The sequence below is a fragment of the Natator depressus genome, chromosome 2, assembly GCF_965152275.1.
Source record: "Natator depressus isolate rNatDep1 chromosome 2, rNatDep2.hap1, whole genome shotgun sequence".
Taxonomy (NCBI): Eukaryota; Metazoa; Chordata; order Testudines; family Cheloniidae; genus Natator; species Natator depressus.
Genome location: NC_134235.1, coordinates 30,095,802 through 30,108,496, shown reverse-complemented (window position 1 = coordinate 30,108,496; position 12,695 = coordinate 30,095,802). Strand labels below are relative to the sequence as shown.

General features: G+C 40.7%; 1 long non-coding RNA gene across 1 annotated transcript in view; it reads left to right on the top strand.

Moving 5' to 3' along the window:
• The window catches only part of LOC141981296 (uncharacterized), a 169,802-nt gene that overhangs the window by 120,221 nt on the left and 36,886 nt on the right, over positions 1-12,695 (top strand). Inside the window, exons 2-4 of the long non-coding RNA XR_012637720.1 lie at positions 6,140-6,194; positions 9,381-9,417; positions 9,524-9,588. This is a non-coding gene — a long non-coding RNA (uncharacterized LOC141981296). The remainder of the gene's footprint in view (positions 1-6,139; positions 6,195-9,380; positions 9,418-9,523; positions 9,589-12,695) is intronic.

The following is a 12,695-nucleotide window of genomic DNA, read 5'->3' as shown; positions in this document are numbered from 1 at the left end:
TGCCAGTGTGGACAGTGCTTCGTCCCGGCAACGAAGCTGTGTGCTTGTACAGCACCTAGCTCAAACCTGATCAGAGCCTTCTGTGTGATAGATAATATAAGCAATAACAGACAATGAAGCTTGGTACTTTACATACTCAAACATAGAATTAATATTTAATAATATTAATTATAATTAATTATAAAATTATTAAGCTGCATTGTCAGTCTGCAGTATAAGCTCCTGTTCAACAAACATGTGAAACTAAGGAATTTTTGTGAAGGCAAAGTGGTAAATTCAGGAAATGCTTTGCACCTCCCAGGTATGGCTTCTTTGTGCAATTTCTGAGGAAAACTGTTCCACTGAATGAGGAACGGTGCTGTTACACAAAATGCCGTGTTGCCACCTCTTGTGACAAAATCATGAATCTCAAATATTTTAATGTGTTTTTTTTTCTCCCTTAAAGTCCCAGGTGCTGAAATCATGCTATTGCATGAAAATCTCATCTTACTTTTTATTTAGATGAAAATTCTTAGCCCTCATGGTTGCAGAGAAAAGCCTGAAAATTAGAATCTAGTGTGCCCTAAAGTCCCGAAATAGAAGACAAATAAAAAACACTCAACATTTACTATCTTTAACAAACAAAACAAACAGATAAAAACGTAATGATTTTTAAGCCAATTTCATGATTTTTCAGGGATTGTCTCACTATTTTTGAACTCTTGGGGTTGGTAATACTGTGTCATGATCTTTGTAGATGTCACAGATTCCATGGCCAAAAGGATCACCTCCTGTATAACACAGGTCATGAAACTTCACTAAAATAACTCCTAGAGCATATCTTTTAGAAAAAAACTTGTAACTTCAAACAGAAGTGGAATAGAATAGTAATAATCCATAGCGCACGATCTCACCCTTTGTTTTTCAATGGCCTGATACTATGTGGTACAGAGCTTCGTAAACTTCTTTGATATCAATTTTTGAGGGTATCTCAGCACTTTTCAGGATTATACTAGGAGTGAGGAGAAGAGTGGTTGTACTATTCTATAGGATGGTCCCCTTCCTGTTCCTGAACCCACTGGAGAACAGTCACTGGGATCTATAAATGTGAAGAAAAAGGATAAAGTGTATCAGAGAGAAAGCATACTATCCATTGTGCATAACCCTCTCAGAGGTTGATGAACCAAGCTTTGTTTATCTGAACTTTCAAAACCAAGGACAGTCTCCCATAATCTGTTCCTACACAATCCACCACCCCAGAACAGGCATTTGGCAGAACCTTCCCTCAAACTCTTCCCCACCCCCAACCTGTTGTTGTCTTGCAGTGGAAGGAGTGGTGGCCTGCTACCCTTGTCAGTGTCTGTGCCAGGTCATAGAGCAAAAGGGATAGGAGATAGGTGATATAGCTCCAAAAATGCACAGGTTGAAATGCTCCTGCCAAAACACCAATCAGGCAACAAAACCTAGGCAACCCAGCTCAATTTGGAAATTGAATTAACATAGAAATAAACATTGCATTTTCATGGACATCCAGGCAGTTTACATTTTGGGGGACATAATTAAATTAATAGGAAAATACATTTGTGTCACAGAAGCTTAGAGAATGCCAAAGAGAATCTGAGGGATTGCCCCCAGGGTGCCACCTGGAACTGGGGTCCACTGAGCCATCTGACCTACAGACTGGCTCCCTCTCACACTTTGCTGCTGTGACAAGCTGCAAAGCCTTCCAAGCTGGTACTTTCACCAGAATTCACACAGGTAGGGATACACCCAGCTGCAGTTACACACAGGCTCTCTAACCACCAGCTTCCCAGCCTGGGACCCCAGAGCAGTACCGCCCTGCCCTCGTCAAATCTGGCCAGTAGATGGGTTTAATACCCCATCCGCCACTCTCTCAATGTGAAGAGAACCATGCACACTTGTGGTAACCAAGCTGAGATTTTCTCCAGATACCTTAGTCAAACATTCACTGCTTTGAATTAAAACATAAAATAAGTTTATTAACTACAAAAAGATAGATTTTAAGTGATCGTAAGTGATAGTAAACAGATCACCTAGTAAATAAACAAAACCACAAACTGATCTTAACATACTAGATAGGTAGGATATGAATTAGCAAATTCTCACTCTGAGTGATAAATCGGCTGGCAGATTCTTAAGGCACAAAAGCTGCCTTTGTTTTGCAGCTTGGGTTTCCCAAGTTTTCATACACAGGCTAGAAATCTCTTTAGCCTGAGACCGTCACTTCCCCCAGTTCAGTCTTTGTTCCTCAGGTGTTTCCAGGTGTGTTGTTGTAGGGACAGTGTGGTACCATCATGATGTAACTTCCCCCTTTTATATCTTCTTCCCACTTGCTGGAAAGCTCTTTTGCTGTGACCTGGGTCAAACAGTTCCCATTGTGTAGTGTTATCTCTGAGAGGTTTCTATTGTACACAGTTCCGGAGGTAATGCTTATGCTTGTTTGCATTTTCTCAATAAACCATTAACATTGTTTGGCCTTTTTACTGTTGTACCTGAGAGGCTGCTTGTGGGTGTTTTCAACCTCACAACATGTTTCAGTAACACATACATAGCCAAACATCATAATGTCACATATGACAACAGCACATACAATCCAATGAGATAGTAATGTCTAGCAGATCAAGACTTTTAGAATGATATCTCACAAGGCATACTTTGTGCAACCTAATTATATGACAGTGGTGAATAAAGGGGTGCTATGGTGTCACAGAAAAATTTTTTTGTTTTGAATGTAGCATATTTTACACAAATTTGCAACTGGGATAGGAAACTCTAAGATACATGAGTGCCAATGAACAAAGTATGCCTTTGCCTTTTCTGTAACAAGAAGTACTAAACAAATCTGTTATAAGTTTTATGAACTTGCTATTGATATGCATAGTATATTAACACATGACCTCATATGTGGTAAAGAGTTTTAAAAAGCAAGCTTTCTGCGTTTGCCTCCATGAAATCCATGACCTCATGATCAGAAAGTAATGTGAAAAAAATCCAAAAGGAAAAACAAGTAAGTAGGTTGCAAATGAGACTTCAGAAGGGAGCAAGGAGATCAGTGAGGTATTGGTTTCTCAGTAGGGTATTGATGTCTCACTAGATTGCAAATGAGGTCGTGTTGCTCAACATACATGTTGCATGGAGCATGTAGATAACAAGGAAGTTAATTTAGAAGGAATTATTTCTCAGTTGGAGTACAATTTGCAGATTGGAACAAAAATAGGGTGGGCCCGCCTGGTTTGAAACACAACTGTATAAGTTGTCTTTGTAATGTTACAAACAACTACTACTGCTATGCATAGGTGATCCCTTAGGAGCAGGAAGGAGTTTTTCTTTGGGCTTGTCTACACCTGCAGCAATGCAGCAGTGGAGCTGTACCAATGCTACCTAAGCCGATGGGAGTTCAGCTGGTATAACGGTCACTCAGGGGTCCACACCTTTGAAGCGACATAGTTATACCGACAAGTCTGTAGTGTAAGCCAAGCTTTAGACTCCTTAGCTGGTGACACTGACATTACTTCATTATTTTCAATTGATTTATACTTACTGAGAATCTGGCCCTCCATTCATACAGTTTTGCAATATGCTTCTTTATATCACTTCTTCGTCAACTGTCCTGGCACCATGTAAGTTTTGCAAGCATTACACTTCACAGTTTACTTGTCTAATTAAAACCAAGGAGTTACAGGAAAGCTGACAAACAGTTTCTAAAATCCGACTTGCTATTACTGAATGTAAAAATGTTTTCTAGTCTCATTCTTCCTTTCAGCTGCCTGCTTCTTATTGGATTAGGTCCGGGATCGACAACCTTTGGCACACACAGCAGTGCCTTGTATGATGGAGAACATATTGGGCAGGATTTCACCTATGGCACTCAATTATGCTTTAATCTGTTGTAATACAAACAACTGAGTGCATCCTTATTGCCCAAACTGAATTGGTGTAAGGTTGGGGTTTTTTTTACACCCACACTAGCTATTCTGGACCATGAGGGTAAATTCCTAAGTCAAGGGGGCCTGTGAGACTGCCCTGCTGACAGCCCCCTCTTATAAACAAAAGAGGCTGTTTGAGGTGGCTCTGCAGCTCACAACTGATCAGTATCACGTGGAGACAGAGAGTGTGGCAGCCTTCTAGAGGAGGTGGAATTGGCCCTCTTATCCAAGAGAAGCTCTTGTGTCTCTGAGGGATTTTTGCTAAAGGAGTCTGACACAAAGTTATTCATCTAAGTTGTTTAGACAGGCAGAAACTTAAGGCTAAAGGTGAAAATAGCACGTGCCTTGGTTCTGACTTGCATTCCCACAGACCATGCATATTCTGTATATCTTCATTTCCCTAATTTCATCAAGTCTAATCCATCTTCTTGAGTTTGCAGTTGTCTTACGGATCTTCTGGGTAGGACCATATTTATGTTATAAATTGATATGGCAGCAACTAGAGATGTGACAGATTGTGGGTTGGTTTGAAGGTAGATTGGCTTGTAAATTGTTCAGTTCAGACATATATGGTACTTAATTATAATCTTTAAATGGAAGATAATGGCCCATGGAAGACAATAAAACACATATTATTTAGAAAAAAAATCTGCCTGTCTATGTCATAATTTTCCTTCTTTTATTAAAGTTAAAGGGAAAACTAAGGGCCTGAATCACTATTGCATTAATCCAGTGATGCACCATTGAAATTGAAAGAGATATGCCAGTGTAAAAAAGGAGTACACAGCAGTCAATTAGGCCCTTGATCTGAGTTTGTTCCTTATTTCCCTACTTAGAGTCTTACATTCTTTGCCCTTCTCTAAACTGGGGGGGGAGGGGGAAGGGGAGGGTTGATCTAAGTTACGCAACTTCAGCTACATGAATAACGTAGCTGAAGTTGACGTACTTAAATCGACTTACCATGGTATCTTCACTGTGGTGAGTCGACTGCTGATGCTCCCCCATCGACTCTTCCTGCGCCTCTTGCGGCGCTGGAGTACAGGAGTCGACGGGAGAGCGCTCGGGGATCAATTTATCGCATCTAGACTAGACGTGATAAATTGATCCCCCCGGATTGATCGCTGCCCGCCGATCCGGCGGGTAGTGAAGACATACCCTTTGTTTTGACACAGTATCTAGAAATGTGTGAATTTTTGTAAGAAAATCTGAAATAGTTCTAAATTCAAAAATTTTTCACAAACACAAAACAAAACACAGTTCCACACAAAGCTTCGTTAATTTATGTCACTCTTTTTAGAAGAAAAGGGGCAATTCTTCACTGCAGGTAGCCCCATTCAATGGCCCTGAGCAAAAAATGGATGCAATTGGAGCCAATTTTAAGCAAAAAATAGACTTTGCCCTTAAAAGTATAAAACTTGATGTTTCTGCACATATTTAATACAGAAATAACAAAGCATACTATTTCCATATTAAAATTAACTTTCATAGTTGTTGTTATTTGTATTACTGTGACCTTAAAGTCTATGAGTGCCTAGGATCCCAAATCAGCCATATTGTGCTAGGTGCTGTACAAACACAGAACACAAAGACTGGTTCTGTCTGTCACAAAGAGCTTACAGTCTAAATACAAGAGTGGTAAAAGGGGTGTAACACACAAGCAGAGTGAACAGTGTGATGGCAGCAAATGTTTGTTAGGTGTTTTTTGTTTTGTTTTTTTGCAGTTGGTGGTTGGTTGGGTGGTTGGGATTTTTTGTGGGGGTTTAGTTAGAAGTGGATCAGCTAATTGGAATGAAAAGGGACATGATGAGGAATGGGGAGGGTACACAGGGCAGGTGTGGAGTGAAGCTGAGGTGAAGAGACTGTGAGGAAGGAGTGGAAGGAACAAACAGCCAATCAGTACAGGGCAGTGAAAGAAATAACACTCTACAGTTTTTCTTGGAATGTCCAGAGGTCCAACGTCCCTGTTTTTGCTGCTTCTGTGCCTCCTGGATGGAGTCTCTGGCTGGCTGCTCTCCACAGTTTTTCTCCAAGGCCAAGGGGATGGCTAGGTGGTGGGAAATACCTGAGTCCATGTACCCCTAATACTGGTGACTGGTTTGCTTCTCGCATAAGCATCTCAGTGTTTTCTCTCAAGCTGACCCTTCTGGATGGCATTAAACTTCCTGAAAATATAAGGCAGCCACTATTTTATCCTTCTGAAAATCTCTCTAAAGGTTCCTTTCTTCTGTGATGCCTTCTGATCGCTGACAACAGATTATGTCAAAGCAGGTAAGAAATGACTTTGTTAGCACAACTAGTCTAAGCAAACATATGCTTATGTTATTATTACATTACTCACTCCTACACTGCCTGTTTGTTTGTTTCATCCACCCATTTGTCTTGTCATTATTCCAGACTGTCATTATTCCAGAGTTCTTCGGGGCAGGGACTCTCTCTCTCTGCTGCATGTGTGTATAGTGCCCAGCACAATGGGAAACTGATCCCTCTAGTAGAAGCTTTAGGCCTCCCAGGCTTCCGGCCAACGTGTGAAACAGAAACAGCATCTGACTGGGGAAAAAGATGTCAGTTCTCAGAGTGGTAGCCGTGTTAGTCTCTATCAGCAAAAACAATGAGGAGTCCTTGTGGCACCTTAGAGACTAACAACTTTATTTGGGCATAAGCTTTTGTGGGCTAAAACCCACTTCATCAGATGCATGGAGTGAAAAATACAGTAAGCAGAATATATATATTACAGCACATGAAAAGATGGGAGTTGCCTTACCAAGTGGGGGGTCAGTGCTAACGAGGCCAAATCAATTAAGATGGAAGTGGCCTATTCTCAACAGTTGACAAGAAGGAGTGAATATTAACAGAGGGAAAATTACCTTTGTAGTGCTAATGAGACCAATGAAATCAAGGTGGACGTCACCCATTCCCAGCAGTTGACAAGAAGGTGTGAGTATCAGCAGAGGGAAAATTACTTTTTGTAGTGACTCATCCACTCCCAGTCTTTATTCAGGCCTAACTTGATGGTGTCCAGTTTGCAAATTAATTCCAGTTCTGCAGTTTCTCGTTGAAGTCTGTTTTTGAAGTTTTTTTATTGAAGAATTGCCACTTACGTCTGTTATTGAGTGTCCAGGGAGATTGAAGTGCTCTCCTACTGTTCTTTCAATGTTGGCCTCATTAGCACTGACCCCCCCACTTGGTAAGGCAACTTCCATTTTTTCCTGTGCTGTAATATATATAATGTTTACTGTAGTTTTCATTCCGTGCATCTGATGAAGTGGGTTTTAGCCCATGAAAGCTTATGCCCAAATAAATTTGTTAGTCTCTAAGGTGCCACAAGGACCCCTCTTTGTTTTTGTCAGTTCTCAGTTCTCCTCTCTTCCAAAGGAAGATCTGTCTCTCCAGGGGCTCCCTCTCCCCGCAGGAGGAAAAAGGAAGGAACCTCTTCTCTATGAATCTAGCTAAGTTTCTCATACCATTTTCATTACCATGATATCTGATGACTTTTCACCACCTCTTTCTCTCCTCCATGGGGAGGCATTTTAATAATTTAATAATTAACAGTTTTCACAAAAGTTCTTTTGAAATGTCTTAATCATCCCAAATGCAGGAAATGGCCTTGGTATTTCAAACCTTTTCAGGGAAGAGTCCCCCAGAAACAGCCATCGCCCATCACCAATTTTGAACTCATACAGATTCTCCTATCTGGTCAATTGTTCCGCACTACTGGAAATGGGGTGGGAAGCTTCAGGAATGTGGTGGCACTATGCAACTCTGTTCACTGCAAACATACTCATATATTGCTGTTTGGCTTGCCAATGGGCGTAGGGACTGAAACTCTTGTCTCCATTAGTTACCATTCTCTTCTCTTTGTTGAATCTCATCACCACAACATAATTCAATACCAAATCACCACACAACATCCAGCCCTGTGATAATTTCCAGCAAAATTGTCCCGTTCCCTCCTCCTATCCTGAGCTACTTTAATCACCAGACTTAGCCACTTTTATGATCTGGCTCATGTTAATTTCCCTGGTAACCAACTATGAGATCACAAACAGGAGATTATTATTTTAGGAAGTGATCATCAGCAGGAGGAGATGAACTTTTAGAAACAAAGATTGTATTTTCTTGTAAATAGCTTTAGTATTGCAAAATGGGAATCAAGAAATTGAACTAGAAACAGAATTGCCCCTAAAAACTATCTCCGCTTTTCAAAGTGTTCCATGATGCATCATTAGATGTTTAAAACTGGGTTTGAAAGGGTGGTAGAACAGACATACTCACCAGGTATTGAGGTTTAAATTAGGAAGTTCTCACCTGACAGTGAAAGTGCTCATTAATGTTAAATATGAAAATGACTGGGAACTAGAGAGCAGATATTCTGGTATAGCTGGCAAAAAGGTCAGTGAAAAACTCTGTCTACAAAATGTCTCAGTGATACAGGTATACACAACAATTTGCAAGTATTGAACGTCTCATATTTTGAAATTTCCTAAAATCTTTCCCAATAAGTTTTAGAGGCTTCTGGGATACTGAACTCTGAAATTAACATGTTCTCCCAAGGGGAGTTATAAATAGTAGCTCTGAAGTCACTTTAATCCCCAGAGCATGGATTTTCTGCTGTCCCTTGAATTTGAGAAATGTTGGTAATTTAACAGGAAAGCTACAGAAAGGTAATTACAAACAAAAAATAAGTTTTTTTTTATATAAATAGACACATCTTATGGAAATTACATAAATAATTAAGATCTTCAGTGTCCATGACTGAAATAAGTGCTTCAAACTTCATGTTCTCTATTACTAGGAGTTATTAGTTACTCATTATAATTCAGTTTTCATTTAGAAAATTTATAAGCTAAAGCTGTAAACATCTCTGAGACCTTATTAAACCTGTACAATGATATTCAGCTGTGTGTGCACGACTTACAATATAAATCACCAAATTAGGAAACAAGTCCTATTACAGGTATGCTTGTCAACTTGTGTCTTCTATGAAATATTACATTACTGTAAAGCAGGGATAGGCAACGTTTGGCATGCAGCCCACCAGGGTAAGCCCCTGGCTGGTCGGGCCAGTTTGTTTACCTGCCACGTCTGCAGGTTCAGCTGATCATGGCTCCCACTGGACGCGGTTCACTGTCCCAGGCCAATGGGAGCTGCAGGAAGCAGTGGCCAGCACATCCCTCTGCCCGCGCCACTTCCTGCAGCCCCCATTGGCCTGGACCAGTGAACCGCGGCCAGTGGGAGCCGCAATTGGCTGAACCTGCAGACGTGGCAGGTAAACAAACTGGCCCAAACTGCCAGGGGCTTATCCTGGTGGGCTGCATGTCAAAGGTTGCCAATCCCTGCGGCAAAGGGACTTGGCAAGACCTGCTCCAGTTATGGCTATATATGTCTCAATTCTAATTCCTTGTTTTCTGTTGGTCAAAATTTTCTGAAATTTACCAGTTTTGATCTGAATTCTAGCTTGGACTCTGCATGGAGGTGAACTTTTGGAGAAAGGGTGAGCAAAAATGATTCAGCCATTTTTTGTGTGAAAGGAGAATAGAAAAATACACTTTACTCATTATAGGAAAAAAACTTACATCTTTTTTGTCTCGTTTTAACAGATCTACAGCTAAAATTACTGGGAGATGAAAGGTGAAATCGGGCACGGAATTCTCACTGAGAACGGGTATATTTCCTTGTTTTGTGGGACATTGGATTCAATTTGACTGAGTTATCAACATTCTAACATTGCATACTGAGCAAACACAGTTGACATTTGTTAAACTGGTAGTGGCAGGTTTGCATCAGTGCAGAGACAGTTGCCACCTGTCTCTAGAGCAAACTGGGTGCTGGTGTAAGCCAGGCTAGGGCAGCCAATTTGCAACTTGAATTCAGTAGCTGCAGTGGGGTTTTGCAGGGGTGCAGAACAGCTGGGTGTTCGAATGTCCTGCCCACCCCTCCTTCAGACTGTGCATGCCCTGTCCTCTGTTCCCAGGGCTCTGGAAGACACAGTATAGACGTCTACACCAGGCATAGGGCCCACACCTGAGGTGGGGAAATTCTCAGGTGGCTTTTACTACTGCCGTGTGGCCCCTTTGCACCAGGGGCATAAAGGGGCTATAGGACAACAATGAATTGGCCACCAAATTCTAAGGCCAGGGAATCATAGACTCTGACCTAGCATCAGGAAGTGTTTGTGCAGTAAACAGGACGCCCCACAGTAGATGGTTCCTGGTGCAGGATAGAGGCCTCCATATTGACCTTTTCAGTCTCTCTTCATTATGGAAGCTAAGTGTGTAAGGTACATGTTATCTGTACCAATGTTACCAATACACAAATGAAGTGTTTTTTCTGAAGTACTCTCTCTTAATCATCTCCTTTTAAGAAGGCGCTTTCCTCAACAAACCAATGTAATTATTTCATAGTATTAACATGGCAAAGAAAAGTTTGTTGACAGATGCATGTTGGTGCTGATTTTCAATTTCACTCCAATAAAATTTCAAATAGAATTGGAGTATTGCATTGCATTGTAGATATTTATTTCAGCATTGTATTCACTCTAAACAAGATAAAACACTTTATTTCAGCTTTCTGAAGCATGGCTGTTCAGAATGTAATTTGCTTGTTAATGGAGAGGCCTCAGGCATCAGAGCATGGATTTTCTCTTGTCAACTCCTGTAACCAAAGATGAATGAATGTATGAGGAAGACCTCATCTTCCCCAAGGAAGAAACACATTCCATAGGTCAGGCTGATGGGACTAGGTTTGTTGGAGTTTAACTTGCCTCATTTTCTTTGTTCCCAAAGGCTTTCATTAATTGCTGTTTCAGAGCTACATCACTATATTGCTGGGGAATATGTGGTTGATGGTGCTTGGCAGAAGCATATATTGCATACTACCTCCAACTGAGGTGTCACATCCAAAGTGCCCTTAGGCTCTATTAAGCCATTTAAAACCAGAGAAGGAAAGAAGACTAAGAATATGAATGTCCTCAGCATGACAAACCTCATACATATGCACATCTTGACCTGTGACACATACAGTACTTTACATGAACAGTCTTATCTCTAGCCAATTCCCAGTATCAGTGCTGTACAGTAGTTACCTTTGCTCCCATCAAATGATCCCCAAAATATTCATGTGTGTCTATGAATCACAATTTATAACGCAGCTTTCCTAATAGCTCAAGTATGTTATTACTGTGGTGCACCTTACGGGTGCATGAGATATGGGGAAGGCAATGTCATCTAAAGCATAAGGCTCTGGATCAGGAAACCTGGGTTCTTTTCTTAGTTTGGCCACTGACCTGTTGTGTGATCTTGGGTTTCACCTCCTCATGTCTTTCCCTCCCACAATTTGGCTTATCTATTTAGATTGGGTATTCTCCAGGGCAGGAACAGTCTTTCACCCCACGTTTGTGCACTGTATCTCAACTGGGATGCTACCATAATACAAATAAATAATAATGTATATAGCATAAACTTAGGGTATTGTTTAGAAAGTTGCTGCAGTCATTACTCAAGTTACTCTATTTTCTTTCCCCATCAGACACTGTAGTTTACTTACGCTTAAAAATATATATATATAAATTCACTTTAACATCAGGTTGGCAGAAAAGAGGGTTATTTTTGGATGCCTCAATGTGATTTTCAGTTCTATGGCTGATGTGGATTATTGCCAGGTAGCACTAGGTGAGAGGATTTGTACTGAAAGAAAAGCTGGCAAAACTTGCTTTTTGAGGCAGAAAAAAATCACTTCTTACTTGGTGCAGTATTAAAAGTATTTTCTGTAAATTTACCTTTTCCTAAATTTTTTTGTTCTGTTGTGAGGGAAAAATGTGAAGTTGACAAAATGGTGGCACATTCAGTAAACATGGTGCTGGGGGGAGGGAATAGGGGAATGCTTGTCACAATAATGTGCAGAATGTATTAACTTTTGTATAATGCTTCACTTTTACTGAGAAATGTTCATAATCAAAATCTCCCAAATGCTTCTGTATGGACTTATGAATATTCCTGTGTCATTGGACACTATGAAAGCGTGGAACTAAAACAGGGAATATACTGAGTGTTTACTTGCAAGTGAAATCTGCTTTAGACATTTGCTTTATTCGTTATGACAGCTTCAATACCATGGCCAGCAATGGATGCAAATGATCACAGAGTCATTGTACTTGACAGTTCTCACATAGGGCTTGATCCTAAACTCACTGATGTCAATGGGAGTCCTAAACTACAGTGGGGGTTGGATCAGACTCATAAGTAATTCTGAGTCACCTATTTGATTCCAGCTGTCAAGGCTAATTCCCCACTCTGGTATTTTGAGTGCAGAAGGTCGGGGCCCGCAAGAATTCTAAAAATTAATACTGGCCACTCCAGGCTTGTATTAAACTTCCAAGGTTACAGCTTTCCTCTGACCTTGGATTGGTAGATGGGGCCACCACCCAAGTGCAGAACCCCTTTGAGAGCCCAGGAAGGCGCACTTGGGAATTCCTTCCTGTGAGGTACCTTCAAGCCTTTTCATTCCCGGTCTGGGAAAGAGCTCAGGGGAAAAAAAAAAAAAGGAAACCAGCTGTTGCCACCAGCTAATTAAACAACATGTGTACAAACCTCTTAAGACACAAAAATCTAATTCTGCTCTCTAAAAAGGTAAATTTTATTTTATAAAAAGAAAGAAAATACATCTCGGAACTCAGGCTATTGCTAGATTTTAAAAGAGCAACTACAAGGATTAAGCACCAAAAATAGCTTTCTTGAGGTCCAGCTTAAAGGTTACAAGCAAAACAAAAGAACC